This window comes from Poecilia reticulata, chromosome 3 (genome assembly GCF_904066995.2).
Source record: "Poecilia reticulata chromosome 3, P_reticulata-male-v2, whole genome shotgun sequence".
Taxonomy (NCBI): Eukaryota; Metazoa; Chordata; class Actinopteri; order Cyprinodontiformes; family Poeciliidae; genus Poecilia; species Poecilia reticulata.
In genome coordinates, this window is record NC_088832.1 from 19,113,491 (window position 1) to 19,124,368 (window position 10,878).

A 10,878-nucleotide genomic window follows, 5' to 3' on the forward strand; every position below is an offset into this window, starting at 1 on the left:
AAAAATCACTACATTTTTTAAAGTTCTTTTCTTCTTTTCTGCAGTGTATGAACCGGTGACTAACTGAGCCGTCTGATACTATAATGAAATCTGTAGACGTGGATTTCTCTGGTTCGACTGCACAACAGGTAAGACTACGGGTGTGTGTTTCTCAATGTGGTTCGATGCCGTTACATTTACAGTATGCAGAGAATTATGAAACATCCTTTGGATTCAAATGCATACATACAGTACAAACAGTTCATGCTGGGCTCATAAATATGCCAAACTGAAAAAAATAAAAAGGAACACAAAATGTGTGGAAAATAGTTGCAAATTACACGCAATTACACAATTATTTTTCTCATTATTATTATTTGTATGAGTGATGGATTTCGTGTGTTTGTTCAAAGTGACTTGTGCTACCTGCCACCCAACATGATATGCAGCAGCAGCAGCACAGCTTCCCTGCACACCTGAATCCAGCACAGGGTTAAAGTCGGCGACAACAGATCTAGCAGCTTTAGTCTCCAGAACAGCCAGCTTACACAGATAAGTGGGCCAGGCTGGATAAGCCTCGCTGAAGTATTCTATTACAGTGCCAATTACCCTTCAGTAAATAATATGGGCATGTAGAGGAAGCTGCTGGCAGGAAGTGGAATGTGTCTTTAAAAAAAAAAAAAAAAAATCTCAGTTTCTTTGTTTTCTGAAATAAAATCTTTAATTACAGACATTGCATGGAGAGAAAAGTGGGGGGGGAGACAGTAAATTCAGTTGGAGATTTTGCAGCTCTGGATATCAATCACAACAAGTGGTCAGGGCCAAAGCAGGGCCTGGATGGCTGCTCCGTGGCGTGGCCAGAGCAGCCCCTTACAGCCTATACACAGAAAACGGGACCTCTAATAGGGACAAATTGGCAATGTCTGTGCGGGCCGGTGCTGTGCGCTTGGAGCTGGGAATTGATAGTGATGCCTAATGATCCTCCTGGGTAGATCAATACCAATAATCCGCTTTCCCACCTATTCTGCTCATTGACGATGGAAAACCTAGAAGAACGGGGTAAAACCCCAGCCAATAGATGGGGGCGAGGAGTTCAGGTCAAAGGGTGCTAACTTTTACTTGTTCAATCAATGTTTTACAGACACGTTCAAAAGTGCAGACGAAGATTTATTATAAAAAGGCAAAATCGAAGCAAGCCAAACTTTACAAGAGGCTGGTTTGAATACCATGAAAATAATAAAAATCAAAGCATAGCCACCTCATTCTTATGCACATGGTCATCGATATTTATTTTTCCTTTACTTTATTAGGTGTTCCATGTCACTTAACACGAGGGCCCAGTTTATACCAATTGTTTTTGCAAATCACTGAAAACACATGCTCTAAATAGTTGTATTGAGATGTGGTTTGTAACAAAGCAAATCTGTTCAGTAATACAATTACGCCACAGCACCACCACCACCAACAACAAAAAAACTGCACAATAGCATGTTAATCATACTCTTCTGAAATATTGGAAAATCATTTGTTTCCAAATGCAAATTCAATATTTTTCTGCTGTTTAACTTTCAGATAGTCTGTCTTCATTCACAAAACACAGCTTTGCATATTTTCACCACATCACAATTCAGATTAAAACAGAACTTTATTAATTTTAAAAAAAAAAATTATTTTGCTGTTTGAGAAATTTGTTCCATGTTTGCCATACAAAATAATAATGATTAATAGGGAGGAAAAAACAAAGAGTGTGCTCGTTCTACCAAAACCAAAAAGGAGAAACTGGGATATGTCCAGCAGTACCAGGGCGAGACGAAGCATACAGTCCCAACGGACCTCCGTGTACGTGTTCATGTGTGTGTGTGTGTGTTGGTGTAAACTCTGCAGTCATAAAGCCTCACATCATCCCGGTGCACCCCGTGGTCGGCAGCTGATTACTCCCACCAAACACATCCATACACTTTATCCCAGCTGTCACAGTCCATACTCATTACCCTCTGCACCAGCCAGCTGACTCCGCGCGGCCACGCCCGCCTGGACATGGCTCCGGGGGGCCACGCAGGGGAGTGTATCTATGCATAAAGTATCAAAGTATATCTGAACAATGCTTATTGTCGACCCAAGATCAGCAGTAGATTCTGCAATATCTCAAAGTGTCCAAATGAAACCATTGTTTGCGCAAAAATATATATTTTTGCTTGTCATACAATTAAATGTTATTTCAAAATCACTTTTTTTGTTTTTAAATTAAAAAAACAAGCTTAGAAATTCAATATAAAGTTGGAATCGATTGTTAGTGTCATGGAAAAATTCATGGAGGAAAAAAAACATTTTAAAGAAACAGAAGTATCTTTAAAATGCTTCTTTTCACTAAATTAGTAATAGTGAAAAGAAGCATCTTAATGTATTTAAAACATATATATTCCTTTTAATGTGTGAGTGGGGTCTTTTTATGGTGTCAAAAGTGATAAATTCTCACCTCTGTTGGCCTGAAATGTTTCTCCACATTGACCCAAGTTAGAGTTAGACAACGTGAAAAAAAGTCATGTGATGCCAATTATTCTTTTCAACTGCGCTTCCCGGTCTTACTGTGATATTATTGTCTTGGGCACTGTATTTTTAATATCACAGTGAAACTCCATCTAACAGGCTGAATATGCTATTGGCATGCTAAGAGTCTACTTATGAGACATTTATCAGTGAATAATTACTGCATTCCTCACAATCCATGGCAATATTAATATTGCACACCCTGATAACACCATCTCAATATAGTTTTGATACATTGCGATCCCTTCACCCAAGCATTGGGTTTTAAATATTCTTGGACTGAAAGAAAAAAAAATGCCTCATTCATACAGCACTCAGTGGTATCACTCATACATCTTTACAGCTGCTAAGCATATTGATTTCAATTCCAGAAATTAAAGTGAATGTCAAAAGAAGTAAAAAAATAAAATTAAGAGACAAAGATGCATCACATTCATGTAGCTAGAAAAAGACAAAAACTTTAAATCAATAGCCTTCAAAGAGAAGGCAAAAACAATGTGGTCACATCTCCAAAAATACTGAAATACTAGGGTTAATTTGATTCACTTTTAATAAGTATTTTTATATACATTTATTTTTTTTATCTCTTACACCTTTCAGAGATAAAAGCCAAAATTAAAGGCTGATCATAAAAATTTATTTTAAAACGTTTTGAGGAAAAACTGATTCGAATAAAGGTTTGGAAACTACAAACAGGAAAAACGTAAGTAAAATGAGTTCCACCTCTTTAACGCAGTTAAGACTGATACAAGTGATCGTAATCACAGCCAGAAGACGACAAAACTTCACGGGAAACAATTTGTTATAGCTACACAAAAATTTTACATTTGAGTATGAAAATTTTGGATTTAAGACCATCCGGTGAAAAGACAAACAGCTGTACACTTTAGCAGAGGCGGTGGCATTCAAGGAGCACGCGTTCAGCGAAAACATGTAAACCAGATTAAGGTCACAGAAGCAGCAGTAATCAAATTAAGTAAAAATGTTACTTCAATCAGCATTCTTACAAGGCGCTGCTTTCTTGCCCCCAGTGGTCCGCTGTCCTTGCCTCGTACTACAGCTAAGCGCAGAGCTTAAACAGGAGTATTTAATTCATTACATCATTATGTCATCTCATACTAATCTGTGCAGTGGCCTCCACTGCTTTGACATGCAAATGGATTAGAAAAACGTCTCGGGAGGTAAAGGGGGGGGAGGAGGGAGGGAGGGATGGGGCAAAGCAGCAATCATCACATCTTGTCATTGGGGTGAAAATATGCCCTTAAGCTACTCTACCATTACCCCCTCTCCCCCACCCCGATCTCTTTCATTCTCTAACATTTTTTTCCCCTTCAGTATTTCCTCAATCTTTCCTTCTCTGACTCTGCTCTTTGCTGTCTCTATCTTTGTCAGTGAATGCACTAAACAAAGCAGTGGCAAGATCACACCAAACGGCAGCATCTGTTGAGGATCAGGCTCCCTATGGAGAACATATAAACAGTAAAGCGTGTGGCACGCGCTCGTGTCGAGCCCACTCCCATTTATACATGCCCCTCATCTGCATATTTACCAAAAAGGCCCCTCTGGCTTTCCCTTTATCAGCAAACCCCTCCCCACGGCCTCATCAGCACACGCCGGTTTGACTAAGGGAAAAGCGAGAGGGCTCGCAACGTGTGCCGGTTGGGAGCACACACTCGCATCCAGATGATACGCAAACACACACAAATGCACAAAATCAATTTCTGCACTCTCTGTATACAAATGTGCAATGCCAGAGTAAACAGAAATCAGAAGGGGAGTTAGTGAGATCTGGCTGATGCGAGCGCTGGCCATGCTCATCTAATTTCCACCCCTCCTTCCGTCCTTCCCTCTAAATCCCCCCTCCTCCTCCTCCCCCTCTCGTCTCTCTCTCCTCTCATCATCAGGTACCTGGTGACGAGCGGCCCGTGATAATCCACAGCCTCTAACCAATCAATCAGCAGCATCATAATCAGCAGCGTAGAGAGGGAGAGAAAGAAAGAAGCCCATAACTTACCCAGGGTCGCCTCCAGTCTGCTCAGCACAAGTGGAGGTCTGGTCAGAAGCTCTGGCTGCAGCTATGTGGACAACTTCGCCAGAAATATAGGAAACATTCTGGATCTATCCCTAACTTTACCCAAGAAAAGCAAAATAATTTTTTTATATATTTTTTTCCTGTATCATAAACATGAAACCAACATATAAAGCTCTCCCCCTCCCTTTTCCTTTTTCAGTCTGATTCTCCCTCCACCTCTCTTCCTCCCTCACTCCCTTCCTGTCACTCTCTCTCTCTCTGTATTTCCCTCTCTCCTCCCTTAGTGTCTGCCTGTTGCAACAGTGTGGACATATACACACTCTATACTGTGAAGATATACATCACGATGCTTGCGTCTCAGTGGAGAGGACACCAAAAAGGCTCGCTGGTGTGGTATCCCGCAGATTTTCTGGACCTCGTCTGTCCGTTTGTGCGCAAGAGTTGGGCAGGGGTGGGGGGGTTACGGTGGGAGGGAGCAGAGAAGGAGGGTCAAAGCTAAATGTTGTACAAAGAACAGGCGGACAAAATTCGGCTTTTTTCCTTTTAGAATCAAACACGTATTCCCTCCCTCCTTGTTCTCTTTCATTCACCCTACCCAAACCCATCATACCCCCTCCCCGGACCAAATTTCCGCTCATAGGCATTCCCTCTCCAGACATCAGCATCCTTTGAGGGGGTTAGCTGTCTCTAGGAAGAGGAAGAGTTAACGCCGCCTAGCAGCCTTATACATTTTGCCTTGAGGGCGAGATAGCTGAAAAGCCATGTGCTATCATCATTTTTTAGGTGCGCCGGAAAAGCAAAGACAAGAAAAACATACTGGTTTTACACAGCTCCCCTAAAGATCTGATGCTGAATTTAGCATAGGATTACACAAAAACCTCTCCTCTGAACCCCTGAGCAGAACCCCTATTCCTACAAACTCTGTGATTCCTCTCCTCCCCCACACCAAAGAACAAGGTGTAGAAACTCCACACAACCCGCAGCTATTGCATATCGCCTAAGTTTAGTTCTACAACAACAGCTCTTCCAAAGGGGGCAGAGAAAGAATGAAATGCTGCAGCATTGTAACAGCTCAGGCAGCCTCTCTGTGGAGATATTCCTGAAAGAGCCCAGATGTGCGAGTATTTCTGTATCTGCTTCGGCGAAGAGCGGCGGCTGACTGTCGTGTTGCATGAGGGCATCGGGAGAGAACACTGGAGGGTCCGGGGTGAAGAGCAAACTTGCACACATGCAAGTTTGCACTGGCCTCGAGCATACGGGAGCAGGGTGTGGGCCGTATACTATGGAATAACAGTAAGAGGGAAAAGAAAGCCCAAAAGAAAAATAATGATGCTCCCCCATCACCACCTCCACACCCCCAGCCCCACTCTCAAGGACTCCTGGGGATGCATGTCTTGGTTATATTAGGGTAGTAGTTGAAAAGTGAGGGGAGGGTTAGTATAAAAAGGGAGGGAAGAGAGGGCCTGCTGGTGCCCCTAAGAGGCCTGGACTGTGCTTACTGTTGTTTTATTAATCTGCACACTTCTGTGGCTGCAGCCCACAAACCCCTTAACCATGAGGCTCCTGCTCTCTTGACCTACAGACCACCCATTCATCTCCACCACCAACACTCTGTCCTTTCTTTTAGTGCAAATAAATACAAAAATATTCAACCACACTCATGGCACGCAGGCAGCGAATCAGCTCCGGGGTCCCTGCACTCTTTTGAAATATGACAGAACAGGAACAGTAATCAAAGCACGATTACTTTTAATTGACTGCCTGTTGATTGATATTATTTATTGCCCACATAACCACATTTTCTTGAAGTACACAGAACATAGAAAATGACTTTCTAGCCAATGTAACTGGTGCACAACATGCCGATGTAGACAGCCCTGGGCTTTTCTGGTTGCAACACTACCAAAACTAGAAAAGTACAAAATATAGTTTTCAAGCAAACCTGTGCAGCTTACTCTACACTGGTCAACTCTTACGTAAGGTAAGCTGGTTGCAAGTGGCTTTGACACCATATCTGTGCAGCCCCTCTCATGTCCGAGCCAAAAGGCAAAACTATTCTGTCGTTACAATGTGTAATCAACCAACAGAGACTAAATGTTCTCATAAAACCCCAGAGATAAGAATTCAGAAGAACAGGGTGCCCCATGCCAGATAAGAAACCGCCATGTTTTCCATGAGCAGACACAGACTTTACGCAACATGGCAACACTGTGTTGTAATGCATCAACCCTACTGAGAGCAGCACTGTCACTACCACTCTTCATCATCAGGAGGCGAAGAAAACACCAGCCATACATCGTCTTTGGGGCAAAAACTACCCATGTTTGAGAGCATGCTGGTTTGCATAAGAAACTTCCTGCCTATGCATTGCTGTGGATGCGCATGCGTGCATCGCGTTCACATATGCAAACGTGAGTACACGTGTCCGTCGTATAGTAGCATCCATATTAAACAGCTCTAGAGGTGACTGTGCTTCCCTGGGTGTCATGAATATAAGAGAAAGCATCCATCTTCATGGAATGCAATTTCACAGGTAGTGACAGTAAAACTGAGTCTACCCACTGAGTGCCGACACACAGACAGAAAGACACGGAGGGTGGAGAGAGACACAGAAAAATACAGGCAGACAAAACTGCTACCCTGATTCTCCGTCAGATTTTGCAGCTGCATCCAATATTCAACTTAGGCTGTTTTTTTTTTTTTTCTTTCAACTGCTAAATTCCACTAAAGGCTAACCATGCTGATTGATTCAGCCTTATTCAACCCATGCTGACTTTATTCAAGCTACAGTTTCTGTGAAACAGGCTTAATATCAATTCCAAACTCATCAGGCAGACAGATATCAGGTCACTTTTCAAACTGGGCCTCATGCTTATCAAGCAATTACAATTTAGGTCCAGTCCGGGCAAAGATATCTGAAAAATTTATGAAGCTTAGAAAAATACATATATATATATATATATATAAACCTTTAAATCCAAAACACAGAAATACCTCATTTATATAAGAGAATAAATGATTACACAGTTCAAGCACCCTTTTTCCATATATAAATTATCCAAATTTCACATTTACACTGTGTGAAAGATTATCTGCAATTAATTAACTGATAAAAAAAAACACATGTATGTCTTTATTCGCACATAATTTTCATTAATGAAGTGAAAATTAAATTACAGGTGGGAATTTCCTCTAATATACCTGGTGTATCTGTGAGAGTAATTAATCTCATTAAATAATCAAGGGGAATTCATCCTGTCTAACAGGAAAAAAGTCACAGTATTTAACACTAGGCTAATTATCTTAGCCATGCATGAGATAATTAAGTAATTAGGGCAATTAAATCACAATTAACGCCTAAAGAACAAGTGATTATGCCACTCGCAGACGCATTAACGGGTAGATAAGAGATTGTGCAAAATGTGCTTTGTGTTATTGATGAAAAAAAAGAAAACACATTTCTGCAGGAGTTAAAAACAATACGAAATCGTATTAGATGAAGGGGGAGAGTGTAAGACTAATAGTAAATGACAGCTGTCTGAGAGGCCATCACTCTTCTCTGAAGATGGAGGGAGAGAGCCCTTTTGTCACAGCCAATCATTCTAGCCTTGAACATAAGCAGGGAAAACAATGTCAGTTTCAGGTTGAAAGAACAAAGAATCTGGAAGGCAGAAAGAATTGCACCAAAAGAAACATGGCTCACATATGAACCCAACAGTAGCTGAGCTGACAGGCAGCAGAGCCCAGATGCAAAGAGGAGAGCCGGTGATGTGGCTCCTGCCATCTGAGAATCCAACCTGGAGGAAACTAGAGTACACGCGCCGCTCCCTTGTTTTCTGCCGCCTTTTACCAGCGTTCACAAGGAAACACGATTTTCCTCTTACCAAATTCCTGCACGGCTTACAAATATTTTGATAGGAGAAGCTAAAGTCCGTACGAATGAGTGTTTTTGTCAACTGTTCCAGTTTCCATCTGCTCAGTCAAATCACTTCACACAGACGCTCGTGTTATTCACAGACGTGACAACATATTACTGTCATGTTTTATTTCAAACCTCTGTTGCCATTGGTATATTTGTGTGCTGGAACAGGTCTCCGGCTTGATCTTGTGGAAGCAGTGTTTTTATTATTATTATTATTTGTCTGTATTTGTGGGGGGGTTTTCCCCGTTTGCTTTGTGACTCCCGTATTCTGGCCACTGCATTCGCTTCAGCGGCCATCTTCAGGAGCTGCAGCACGCTCCATGGACATGAGTTGATGAAAAATATGAGTGACAAGATTCATGGCCATCAGAGCGATAGAGGAAAATTGTATGGCAAAGGGAGAAGAAAAAAAACATTTTCTGGGGGGAAAAAAAGATTTTTCTATTTCTTCCAAAGGAGAAGGGAGATTCAGATTTGTATGATCCAAAAAAAAAAAAAAGAAAAGAATAAATGCTCCATCTTTTTCTTTTTCAGTTTAATTTTTCTATATATTTTTTTTCTTTGTTAGATTTTTTTTCTTCTAATTTTTATTTGAACATTATTTTTGCCTTTTCTAATGCATGACATTAATTTCAGTTATAACGCAAATATATTTTTTTAATTTATGTAATTTATAAAAAATAATTTTAATCATTAACTCAATCATAAATTGTGTTAATTTAAGGGGAGAAATGCAGGAAAGTGTGGGTTTGTGAAAGGAATTCTGGACTCTATGTAAATAAAGCCAGAATATCTCAAACCTTTATTTGTTTTGTGGGGGGGTTCTGCCGTTTGGTTTCATTTTGGTGCTTCGTGTTTTTTCCTATTTGGTGGTACACAGTGTTAACTCCATGCTTGATTTCTTTGCCACGCCAGGGATTTAGTGTGTTCGGGCAGTCACTTCTGCAGGTCGACCTGTGCTAAAGTACAACAGTCCCTTTCACTTTTAGCTCCCTCAGCTTCGCCGGCTGATTCCTACCAGATGCATCTGTGCATAAAATATTGCTTGCTTTTATGTGAATAAAACAGTAAATGTTAAAATAGAGGGGAGGAATCCCTTTTTAAGTAAGATAGCACAATTTAGCCAAGTTTAGATATTTTGTGCTGTACTTGTGCTTTGTTCAAAAGCATGTAAGCATTTAGCTTAAAACTATATCAAATTTGTCTGATGTTATCTAAACAAAACAAAAAAAAAGTACTACATTTTGTCCAAGTCATATATTATATTTTTTGCTCTTTATTCTGTGGAAAAATGTTCACGGGCTAAACACAAGCTTTATTTAAACAATGGCTTTTGCACATTTAAATTAAATTAACAGCAAAAAAAAGAGTTTTATGCACACAACAATATAAACGTTACGGACATGCTGTGACAAAATGCTTTTCCGACCACATTGTAAATGCGGGTAAAAACGGCAGACGTCACGACACCTGTGCCGCAGCAGCCCTGAATTGGTTCTTCAGCAAGTGGCGAGGGGCTCCAGGGACAGAGGGAGGAAATGGCTGCTGTTTGCGCTTGAGCGGAGGTTAGCGGAGGGGCACGCTGGATTCTGCTGTGGCCCAGATTTTCCTCCAATCCCTTTTGTCCGATCACTCCACATTTGAGTGGCTTTATAGAGAAATTGCTTTTATTGTGTCTACTCAGGAAAACCAAAAGCAAAAAAAAAAAAACACCTCCAGCATCTAGTCCAGAGACAATGCTCACAAAAGCGCAGAGGAAATGACTTACGAACTAGAATTAGAGAGCCAACAATGTGCCACTTTTGCTCTGCTTTTCTAAATAATATCTGGAAATTTAAGATTGAATATGTCAACACATGTTGCTCCTTCCCGGTAAAGTGTTTTTTGTTGTTTTTTTTTTTAAAGCATGACGGAGGTGCATTATGATGAACATGATGGTACTCAAACAGGACATTAGATGAAAGAAGAAAATCATCAGTCAAACAACATCATCAATTCTCACGTGAGGGCTAATGCATATGCACTGACCAGGCAGGAACAACACAGTGCTTTTTCTGTGTCCACTGTACAATACACACATTTGGGTTGAATGAAAATAAAACACAGGAGAAAAAAACCTAACAATATTTTTAATCAAAAAATAATCTTTTTTTTTACGCACTTTGGTTTTTACAAATTGGTTTCACAAATTCCAGTTTCTAAAAACACACTCAGTACATATACATCTTCTCTGTCATTAAAAAAAAAAACACTACAGAAAGACTAACTTCTTTGTGATTTCCCAAACAGAATAAAGGTTTCTCAACTATCTACTATTGATCAGGTTTCACCATCTCTTTGCAGATTATGCATTTAAGCAGATCAAACACAGTTTAATAAAACAGTCTTTTTTTATTTT

The 10,878-nt window shown here is 40.5% G+C and overlaps 1 protein-coding gene across 1 annotated transcript in view; it reads right to left on the reverse strand.

Annotated features, from left to right (window-relative positions):
* Positions 1–4,951, reverse strand: part of zfhx3b (zinc finger homeobox 3b) — a 312,657-nt gene extending 307,706 nt beyond the window's left edge. Inside the window, exon 1 of the mRNA XM_017303941.2 lies at positions 4,541–4,951. The gene's annotated coding sequence lies outside the window, so the exon portion shown is untranslated. The remainder of the gene's footprint in view (positions 1–4,540) is intronic.
* Positions 4,952–10,878: the final 5,927 nt, after the last annotated feature.